Raw genomic sequence first — 12,303 nt, 5'->3', positions numbered from 1 at the left:
CCCATCTGTTGACTCAGTGATCGAGACGTGGCTGCACGATCTGTTACAGCCATGCGGATAAGATGCCTGTCATCTCGACTGCTAGTGATACGAGGCCGTTGGGATCCAGCACGGCGTTCCGTATTAGCCTCCTGAACCTACCGATTCCATATTCTGCTAACAGTCATTGGATCTCGACCAACGCAAGCAGCAATATAGTGATACGATAAACCGCAATCGCTATAGGCTACAATCCGATCTTTACCAAAATAGGAAACCTGATAGTACGCATTTCTCCTCCTTACACGAGGCATCACAACAATGTTTCACCAGGCAACGCCGGTCAACTGCTGTTTGTGTATGAGAAATGGGTTGGAAACGTTCCTCAAGTCAGCACGTTGTAGGTGTCGCCACCGGCGCCAACCTTGTGTGAATGTTCTGGAAAGCTAACATTTGCATATCACAGCATCTTCTTCCTGTCGGTTAAATTTCGCGTCTGTAGCACGTCATCTTCGTGGTGTAGCGATTTTAATGGCCAGTAGTGTAGAAATGAATGTGTGACAGCTACGTATAAAGTTGAGTGAATGCAGTGTTTCTGTGTATGTGTCTGTGTGCGTATGTGTGTGAGGGGGGGGGGGGCGGCTGGTTGTAGGTGGGTTTGGTCTCTTCACTAAAACTTGACGAACTTTGGACTTTCTGTTTTATTTCATTTATGTATATATTTATCCCATGTGTAAATGTTACAGCTTTTATATGTGTATAATGTTACCTGACATGTTTAAGACAACTGATAAACAACATGGACGTTCAAAAATAACAGCGCTAGGTTTCTCGGATGAGGATCCCCGACCAGCTCGATCGCGGTGTTCCCACAGGTTTTCGATTGGGTTTGAATCCGGGGATGTTGGTGGCCAAGACAAACACTTGCTGGTGCTCCTCGAAACACGTACGTATCCTGCGAGCCGTGTGACATGTTGCATTATCCTACTGGTAGATGCCTTGGTGACGAAGAGAAACAAGCTACATGTCAGGGTGGACACGGTCTCCAAGGATGGACAGATGCACACTTTTTTTGAACCATTGTATCTTCTTGAACGACGATATCGTCTTTGGAATGTCACGAAAACATTGCCCAGGTCATAAAGCTCCCTCATCTGACATGCACCCTTTCCTTTCAGACGTTTTGCGCCGTACACGCTAACAGCCATGCGTCCGATGGAGCATAACGTGATTAATCTGAGAAGGGCACCTGTCGGCACTCAGTGGACGTCCAGTTGCGCTACTGGAGTGCAGATTCCAGCCTCCGTCGCCGGTGAACGGCAGCTAAGAAAGGTACATGAACCTGGATCCTGCTGCGAGGCCCATACGCAGCAACGTTCACTGTACGCTCGTTGAGAAGACATCGTTGGTAGCCCCTTGGTTAATCTGGGCGATCAGTTGCACAAGTGTTTCACGTCTATTCGCCCGTACAGATCTCCGCAGATGTCGTTCTCCCCTGTGATCTACACTCATGCTCATAAATTAAGGATAATGCTGATACATGGTGAAACAACGCTCTGGTGGGCGATTTGCGGGCTTAAGTCACCTCGGGGTATGACCATGCGGTGCATTTGACCTGCGGTCGTCGCACGGTGCCGCTGGCAGCAGTCCACATACGCAGACATCTGTTGGTGCATGTCAGAGTACTGTGTAGCGAGTAAGTGTGCAGACGTTTTCAGACGTGCTAATGGCGACTGTGTGTTGCAAATGACTCAAAGAACACATATTGATGACTTGTGAGGGGTAGAATACTAAGGCGGCTGGAGGCTGGTTAAACACAGCAGGTCATAGCACAGGCTCTCCGTGTGCCACAAAGTGCGATTTCCAGATTATGGCAACGATTCCAGCAGGCAGGAAACGTGTCCAGGCACTACAGTACGGAACGTCCACACTGAACAACAACACAAGAAGACCGATATCTCATCATCAGTGTTCGCAGACGGCCACAGAGTACTGCAGGTAGCCTTGCTCGGGACCTTACCGCAGCCACTGGAACAGTTGTCTCCAGACACACAGTCTGCAGACGACTGAACAGACATGGTTTATTCGCCCAGAGACCTGCAAGGTGCATTCCACTGACCCCTGGTCACAGGAGAGCCTGTAAAGTCTGGTGTCAAGAACATAGTACTTGGTCATTGGAACAGTGGTCCCAGGTTACGTTCACGGACAAGTCCAGGTATAATCTGAACAGTGATTCTCGCCGGGTTTTCATCTGGCGTGAACCAGGAACCAGATACCAACCCCTTATTGTCCTTGAAAGGGACCTGTACGGAGGTCGTGGTTTGATGGTGTGCAGTGGCATTATGATTGGTGGCGTACACCCTTGCGTGACTTTGACAAGGGAACTGTAACAGGTTAGGTGTATCAGGACGTCATTTTGCACCAGTATGTCCGCCTTTTCGGGGGTGCAGTGGGTTCCACCTTCCTCCTAATGAATGATAACCACGGCTCCATCGACCTGCCATCGTGGAGGAATACCTTGAAATAGAAGATATCAGGCGAATGGAGTGGCCTGCCTGTTCTCCACACCTGAACCCCATCGAGCATGTCTGGGATGCTCTCGGTCGACGTATCGCTGCACGTCTTCAAATCCCTAGGACACTTCAGGAGCTCCGACAGGCGCTGGTGCAAGAATGGGAGGCTATACCACAGCAGCTGCTCGACCACCTGATCCAGAGTATGCCAACTCGTTGTGCGGCCTGTGTACGTGTGCATGGTGATCATATCCCATATTGATGTCGGGGTACATGGGCAGGAAACAGTGGCGTTTTGTAGCACATGTGTTTTGGGACGGTTTTCGCAACTTATCACCAATACCGTGGACTTACAGATCTGTTTTGTGTGTGTTCCCTATGTGCCTATGCTATTAGCGCCAGTTTTGTGTAGTGCCACGTTGTGTGGCACCACATTCTGCAATTCTCCTTAATTTAAGAGCATGAGTGTACGACCACGCCGGTTTTGGATAGTGCCGTTTTGCCATGCGTGATATACTTTCCACGGCGCCATGTGAACCGTTTACAATCTACCCGTTTCAGAAATGCTTCCGCCCTTCGTCCGAAAGCCAATAATCATGCCCTTTTGGACGTCGGCTAAAGCGCTCCGTTCCCACATTACGACAATGAGTGTACTGTTTTCCCTCGTCTCCCAGACGCGCTTTATACACCCGCCACTGCTGTGCTGGCACTTGTCTGTGAGTGATTATTGCACGTTGACGTCGAACATAGGTGGTGGTCTTACTAAAGTGACAGGACCGTCTATTTCCACTCACTGTTCCCACAGAAATCTTATAGGTGCTAACTTGTCACTCGTTTTTTGCGTTCTTCATTCAGACTTGTATCAAAGCGTAAAACACGTGAGATGCAACAAAATCGTATATGTGATGTTGCGGCAGGAAAAATGACTATCTGAGTCTGTATCCCATAGGCGCTTCGTTGATTCGCCGTACGATTTATACATACTAGCTAGTAATAACAAACTAACATAGGCTTCAAGTGTAATTTGATTTTATTCTTTCCAGCTGTCACCATAAACTTTTTGACCCACAATATAAGTCTTGTCCACCACAACACTCTGAAAATTATCGTTCATAAGAGCTTCAAAAGATGATTTTATATCACTTCCTCTCGATATAGTATATCTTGTTGCACCAGGAGTAAGCTATTTAACGTTTGCACTTGATGGTTCAAATGGCTCTTAGCACTATGGGACTTAACATCTGAGGTCATCAGTCCCCTAGACTTAGAACTACTTAAGCCTAACTAACCTAAGGACATCACACACATACATGCCCGAGGCAGGATTCGAACCTGCGAACGCAGTAGCCGCGTGGTTCCGAACTGAAGCGCCTAGAACCGCTCGGCCACAGCCGCCGGCTGCACTTGATGCTCTTCCTCTCCGCGGAAAAGGTTTTAAGCTCCAAATGAAGCACTTGAACCTCTTGCGCCATGTGAGGTGCCAATGTCTGAAATGTCTTCTGATTCAGACGTGGGATGTACGATTTTCTTCTTCGTAAATATTCTTCTCACTGCCAGATACCAAACAGCTGACTGAAAAACATTACTGGTAGTGATAATGCTTTGTCAGTTCGGACGTAACAAGCGATCTACATTCTTGTGTAACTTCACACAATTCAACAATAAGCAAGGAAAGACTTGCACTGTTATTTAAGAAACATTATACGTGTATCTTCCACGTGTAGGAATAATATTTTATCACCGATATATTTTGTACATGTGACTTCTTAAGCACCCGGGTCGTATAGATCCAAGGAAGAAACAGCAACAAATTAAGCTATAGAAAGATGGAGAAAAAACATTTTTTTTCCATTTGAGTTTTAAGTTAACGGTAGTAGATAGAAAAACAAAGTAATAAAGTTACGAGTGCCAGCGTTTGAATATAAAAGCTTTATGGAAGAAAAGCTCATTTGCATGTCATACTGACCCGAAGATAACAGCGTGGTTGAACATATTATCTCGCTTGAAGTGAATGAGAAAAATTCAAATCTTGGTAACCGAATAAACACAAATAACTTCTTTGGGGGATAGCTACGCCTACTGTTTTGACTAATTACAGAGTATTTATAGAAGACAGCACGAGAATAAGACGAGAGGGATTAGGGTGCGTACTATTTTGTGTCGTCATATACACGAATGGAATAAAACAGAAAATTCTTAATACTTAAACAAAGTACAGTGGCCTCGGATTATATATTAGATATAGACAGATGTAGGGCAATGATGTACCTTCAGTTTGGCCTTATGCCGCTATCTTGATACGCGCTGTGTTGTTTGTTGCAGTGTTGACCCATATTTACAATCTAATCTTATTCCTGCACACTCTGTCTCAGTCGCGACTTATCTCTCTCTCTCTCTTTCAAGTCGCCTGACAAATAAGCTCATTTCAGAGAGCCTTTGTCTCGCTCTTCACTGTAATTACATTTCCTGAACATTCCCGGAAAATCTGTATTACTGCCTTCACTGAACACGTCAGAAGGCTTAATTTGGAAATGAACACAGTCGATACATGTTCGAGAACGAATATAGAGTGTTATTCAAGAAGACGAAGCAGAGTTCAATAATTTATTTTTCAAAATTTATGGAGGGTATAAGTACAAATCTGGACAGAGAAATTTTCAGATTCCTAGCTTCAGACAGCTATGCACTCAATGTGAATATCACGTGTTATACGCCAAACATTAAGAGTGGTAGCTCATTTCTTTCCACGTACTCTTGCCACGTACGAATCACCAGGTCTTCAACACTTCGATGTCATTGATCTTGAAGAGTTGCAGGCATAGGTGGGACACAAACACCCTCTTTTATATGCACCCACAGATCAAATTCACAGTGTGTAAGGAGTAATTACCTAGGACATAACTGACGATGAAATTAATCTTCTACTCCTCCTCTTCCAATCCAACGTCCTGGAATGGTGTTATTTAGATAACGTCGGACATGGTTACAGAAATGAGGCCAAGTGTCATCTTGCGTTGAGATGAGAAATTTGGGAAAATGTCTAGATACGAAACTCTTGGGACAGGTTATCAGCAAAAAAATATTGTTCCATAAACTTTGTCCACGCAAATGGCACACAAAGCGAATCTTTCAGAGTAGAATAACAGCCATAGAGTCGCCCAAAGTCCAACATTGTGAATATCAACTGCACCAGAAAGTTGAAAACTGGACTCATCATAAAAAAATGGTACAGAAAAATGTTCTCTTCCACGGCCTCTAGAATTGCAGCGCAAAATTTTTACCCTTTAGTGTGGCCGTCAGAATGCAATGCGCGCAATATCTGAAGTTTCTACGGCTTCTGATGCAGACGCTGTTCCAGAATTTTCCATGCCGTTTGTTTGAAATTAACTTCATCGCTTGCTCTTGTTGTGCATTTTCGAGGGCTCGGTTAAGTAAACTGCATGGATAGTTTGACGTTTCCATCCGACGTGCATGGGCGATGCATGCTTTTCCGTTTGCAGATGCAAACATCTTCCACGAATTTTCGATGTTCCTCACAAATTTGCTTATGACGAGGTAGTCTGCTCACGGAAATGACAACAAAATACACGTTACACATTAAACATCGATTCTAATTTTGCTAATTTTAGCACACGAGACCATCGTTCCTGCGGTGTCAATGTTTTCCTACAAACAACAGTACTGGAGTTGTTTGTGTCTTTTGTGATTTATGAGAACTAAAGTCCTGAAATCTGCTTTTTCTTTTTGAATAACCCTGTACTTTCGTCGAAATGAGTGCTGCGAAGAGACGTTGAACAAAAGGACTCAACTAAAGTTATGCCATCCTAAAGGATACTTGCATCGCCATGGTGCAGTGGTTAAGATACGGGACCCCTATTAGCGAAAGGCAGGGGAAAATATATGGGGAGGTTCAAATAGCCATTTGACTACTCTGATTTTGGTTCTCAACGGCTCCCTTAAATCATCTGATCCAATGCAGGGATGATTACTTTAAAATTACCTCTGCCGATTTACTACTCCATGTTTTTCTTCCGTCTCGCATTCAGTTTTGAAGGCCACACATTTATGAAGAACCCGTCACGAAATTCATCAGATTTTATATAAGGACACCACAGCAAATGCAAATCCCGATCTCAGGACGCGAATCTAAGTTGCACTCATTCTAAAGAAAGAAGAAAACATGTCAGCAGGTTTCAGAGTTTCGTGGAGATCGAAATCATTAGGGACGGAGCAATGTCGCTCTAGAATAAGAAAGAAAAGGCGTTGTTCAAATAACCATTGAGGTATTTTCTTGAAGTCACATTCGGGGTTGCCGGATATGGATTTGTATTCTTTACATCTGAATACGAGTGCAGTGTGGTAAAAATCAGTTTTAGCTTCTTCATGTATTTCCCCAGGCGATATGTGCTGTTGAAATATCTGCAAGGAAATATGCTTGTAAAGCAAGCTAAAATAAATTCTCCAGGAAAATTCCTCTTAAATATTGAATGCAGGTTCTGGCATAAGGTACAAGGTTTTTATGGGCAAAACAATGAAATACATACCTGGAGAACTGAATCATAAACGAAAAAAATTATAATATCATGCCCAGTGTTATTGGGGCAGGCGCACACTACTGGCCCTTAAAATTGCTACACCACGAACATGACGTGCTACAGACGCGAAATTTAACCGACAGGAAGAAGATGCTGTGGTATGCAAATGATTAGCTTTTCAGAGCATTCACACAAGGTTGGCGTCGGTGGCGACACCTACAATGTGCTGACGTGAGGAAAGTTCCCAACCGATTTCTCACACAGAAACAGCAGTTGACCGGCGTTGCCTGGTGAAACGTTGTTGTGATGCCTCGTGTAAGGCGGAGAAATGCGTACCATCATGTTTCCGACTTTGATAAAGGTCGGATTGTAGTCTATCGCGATTGCGGTTTATAGTATCGCGACATTGCTGCTCGCGTTGGTCGAGATCCAATGAGTGTTAGCAGAATATGGAATCGGTGGGTTCAGGAGGGTAATACGGAACACCGTGATTGATCCCAACGGCCTCGTATCACTAACAGTCGAGATGACAGGCATCTTATCTGGATGTAACGGATCGTGCAGCCACATATCGATCCCTGAGTCAACAGATGGGGACGTTTGTAAGACAACAACCATCTGCACGAACAGTTCGACGACGTTTGCAGCAGCATGGACTATCAGCTCGGAGGCCATGGCTGCGGTTACCCTTGACGCAGCATCACAGACAGGAGCGCCTGGGATGGTGTACTCAATGACGAACCTGGGTGCACGAATGGCAATACGTCATTTTTTCGGATGAGTCCAATGTTCTGCTTACAGCATCATGATGGTCGCATCCGTATTTGGCGACATCGCGGTGAACGCACATTGGAAGCGTGTATTCGTCATCGCCATACTGCCGTATCACCCGGCGTGATGGTATGGGATGCCATTGGTTACACGTCTCGGTCATCTCTTGTTCGCATTGAGGGCACTTTGAACAGTGGACGTTACATTTCAGATGTGTTGCGACCCGTAGCTCTACCCTTCATTCGATCCCTGCGAAACCCTACTTTTGAACAGGACAATCCACGACCGCATGTTGCAGGTCCTGTACGGGCCTTTCTGGATACAGAAAACGTTCGACTGCTACCCTGGCCAGATCTCTCACCAATTGAAAACGTCTGGTCAATGGTGGCTGGGAAACTGGCTCGTCACGATACGCCAGTCCCTACTCTTGATGAACTGTGGTATCGTGTTGAAGCTGCATAGGCAACTGTACCTGTACACGCCTTCCAAGCTCTGTTTGACTCAATACCCAGGCGTATCAAGGCCGTTATTACGTCCAGAAGTGGTTGTTTGGGTACTGATTTCTCAGGATCTATGCACCCAAATTGCGTGAAAATTTAATCACATGTCAGTTTAAGTATAATATATTTGACCAATGAATACCCGTTTATGATCTGAATTTCTTCTTGGTGTAGCAATTTTAATGGCCAGTAGTGTATTTCTAGCTCGTAAATCGCCCCAAGAGCAATTCTTATGATTGCTAATAACATATTGCGCACGAAGGCCCACTAATACTACACTTGTGAAATCTGTGTATACAGAAAGCAGCGTGTATGTGTATGAACGTTGTGCATCTCCTCACAAACCCCAGTATCGATTTCAACCAAAGTTGGTCGTTGGAAAGCAGTACTGCAGGGGTAGGAATCCTCTAGCTTTAATTGAGGTGGGAGTGACATAGAACGTGGACAGAGAGAGGGGAAGAGGAGATGGACAGAGAGAAGGGGAGGTGAAGATGGACAGAGAGACTGTGGGAGGAGAAAACGTGGACAGGGAGAAGGGAGAGGAGGAGATGGAGAGAGAGTAGAGCTGGAGGTGATGGACAGATAGAGGGGAGAGGGAGGATGAGGAGGTAGACCAAGAGAGGGAGGAGTAGGTGATGTGTGCAATATACACACATCTAAGAAAGTTTTGCATCACCTCGGTTCCGAGAGTTCCGGAACCTGTACAGAAAATTGGAATAGAGATCAACATAAACATCATTTCCGCCCTTTTTATTGCTCATGAAAACGACACACTGCATGTTGTAACACCATACAGCGAGACCTAAAGAGGTGGTGGTCCTGATTTCTGTACACACTGATAACTCTAATACCCAATAGCACGTCCTTTTGCCTTGATGCATGCCAGTATTCATCGTAACATACTATCAACAAGTTCATCAAGGCACGTTTGGTCCAGATTGTCCCACTCCTCAACGGCCAGATCCCTCAGAGGGGTTCCTGGGCCACGTCGTCTATAAACAGCCCTTTTCATTGTATCCAAGGCTTGTTCGATAGGATTCATGTGAGGAAAACATGCTGGCCACTTTTATGGAGCGATGTCTTTGTTCTGAAGGAGGCCACTCACAAGATGTGCACGATGGGGACGCTAATTGTCGTCCATGAATACGAATGCTTCGCCAATACGCTGCCGATATGGTTGCACTATCGGTCGTAGGATGGCATTCACGTATTGTACAGCCGTTACGGCGCCTTCCATGACTACCAGCGGTGAACGTCGGCCCCACATAATGCCACCCCAAAACAGCAGGCAACCTCCACCGTGCTGCACTCGCTGGACATTGTGTCTAAGAGGTTCAGCCTGACCGGGTTGCCTCCAAACAAGTCTCCGACGATTTTATGGTTTAAGGCATATGCGGCACTCATCGGTGAAGAGAACGTGATGCCAGTCCTGAACGGTCCATTCGGCATGTTTTTGGGCCCATCTGTACCGCGTTTCATGGTGTCGTGGTTGCAAAGATGGACCTCGCCAAGGACGTTGGGAGTGAAGATGCGCACAGTTCGAGTCGTAACACGACGTCCTGTGACTGCAGGAAAAGCATTATTCAACATGGTGGCGTTGCTGTCAGGGTTCCTCCAAGCCATAATCCGTAAGTAGCGTTCATACACTGCAGTAGTAGCCCTTGGGCGGCCTGAGGGAGGCATGTCATCGACAGTTCCTGTCTCTCTATATCTCCTCCATGTCCGAACAACATCGCTTTGGTTCACTTCGAGACGCCTGGACACTTCCCTTGTTGAGAGCCCTTCTTGGCACAAAGTAACAGCGCGGGCGCGATCGATCCGCAGTATTGACCGTCTAGACATGGTTGAACTACAGACAACACGAGCCATGTTCTGCCTTCCTGGTGGAATGAGTGGAACTGATCGGCTGTCGGACCCCCTCCGTCTAATAGGCGCTGTTCATGCATGGTTGATTACATCTTTGGGCGAGTTTAGTGACGTCTCTGAACAGTCAAAGGGACTCTGTCTGTGATACAATATCCATAGTCAACGTATGTCTTCAGGAGTTCTGAGAACCGGGTGATACAAAACTTCTTTTTTGTGTGTATCTGAAATATGCATACGCGGGTGAAGCCGTGGGTAGTAGACAGCTAGTGCTACTATAAATCCTAAAGCAAAGCAGTGGTCATTACAACTAAAGACAACATACTCTGCTGCCTATTTACACGTTACTGAGAGTATTCAAGCTTTTATTACAACAACGGTGGTTCGTGGTCACGAAGCGGCATACGTTTGACACCATACACTCAACGTACTGGGGCGACACGCCTAGGAGGCGAAATGAGTAACATACTTTTATTGCCATAGCTATGAATGGAGAATATTCCCAGCAGCAGCCGCTGTACCACTGAAGTTGTGCTGTTTCCTTGGGTCACAGTCCCACAGTGTTTGAGAAACAACAACATGTTCTACCTGGACTGTTACTGTATTGATTTATTTCACAGTTGCAGTTTCGTAATGTGTGCTATGCTCATGTTATCTAAGTGTGTTTGGACATGACCTCCAAAGAAGGGATCAATCAATATGACATATTCTGAGACATCAGGTGATCACCAATTTAGTACTAGGGGGAAGTGTTTTGGGTAAAAACTGTAGAAGGAGACCAAGGTTGGCTGGTTGATTTGGGGTAGGGGACCAAAGAGCGAGGTCATCGGTCCCATCCGATTAGGGAAGGATGGGGAACGAAGTCGGTCGTGCCCTTTCAAAGGAACCATCCCGGCATCTGCCTGATGGGGAATGAAGTCGGTCGTGCCCTTTCAAAGGAACCATCCCGGCATCTGCCTTAAGCGATTTAGGGAAATCACGGTAAACCTAAATCAGGATGGCCAGACGCGGTGGAGACCAAGGGATGAATACAGTAAGCAGATTTAAAAGGATGTAGGTTGCAGTAGTTATTAGGAGATGAAGAAGCTTACACAGGATAGAGTAACATGGAGAGCTGCATCAAACCAGTCTACGGACTGAAGACCACAAAAACAACAAGAAATACTTCTTTCCCTCCAAACATATGAATGAATTATATAGGGGAGAGCAGGCTAAAACAGCGTATCAGCCTAAAGCGACACCCCAGTTGTTCTCATAATAATTAAAAACTTCGCATTGCACAGTATGCAACCAACAGTCCGTTTGTTACTGTCCGAAACAATGATGCTAAAAATTGTACTTAAACTACTAATTCCACATTTTTTTTAAATTTCACCACAATTCATTTTATATATAATTTCAGGAATCCCAAGAGGGAGCTACTGAATTTATTAACGACATCCTACCATTACCTGCTCCACCTATGCCCCGTCACAAGACAGGACGTTCCTTACTCCGACTACGAAAAAGGGCGCAAATGAAGGAATACACGGTACAATTCAGAGTGTGGTTAAATAATGGGTCAAACATTGCAGATTTTGCAGTCATTGGGTAACGTATCGGACAACCCATAAATGAAATAATCGTTGAACATGGCGAACGAACTAAGGAAATATAATGCTGAGATACTTGCACATGTCAGAGGATCCTCGCGCAACCGTTACACGAGGCAAGTCTAGTACAGCGTAAAAGTACCTTTAGGAGCGGTCTGATTACTTCACGAACCGACCGTTGCGTGGGAAAATGTAAACAGCTCGGATTTGCTGAGCGTGGCTGAGTCTGTAACTACTGTCTGAACGTTCATGCAAGACGTTCTGTATTCTTTACGCGATTGCATTTTCATCTAAATGTGGCACGTTCGCAGTTTCCCCCTGTTCCCACTCAGAGAGCATAACATTAGAGTGGGGGAAACGCGGAGCCAGGGGACAGAGTTTGCACGCTATCGAGAGCACTGGACGTGTGCAGAATTGGTCGCCATCCCTGTCTTCACAAGAGCTATGAGAACATGTTTATGTTCGTTACTGTGAAACGGATCTCTTCTACTGAACAATTGCTCATAGCTCTAAAGGTCTGCGTTTTATAGCCCATCTTTACTGAACTATT

This window comes from Schistocerca serialis, chromosome 5, assembly GCF_023864345.2.
Source record: "Schistocerca serialis cubense isolate TAMUIC-IGC-003099 chromosome 5, iqSchSeri2.2, whole genome shotgun sequence".
Classification (NCBI taxonomy): domain Eukaryota; kingdom Metazoa; phylum Arthropoda; class Insecta; order Orthoptera; family Acrididae; genus Schistocerca; species Schistocerca serialis.
This window is presented reverse-complemented; position numbering follows the sequence as displayed.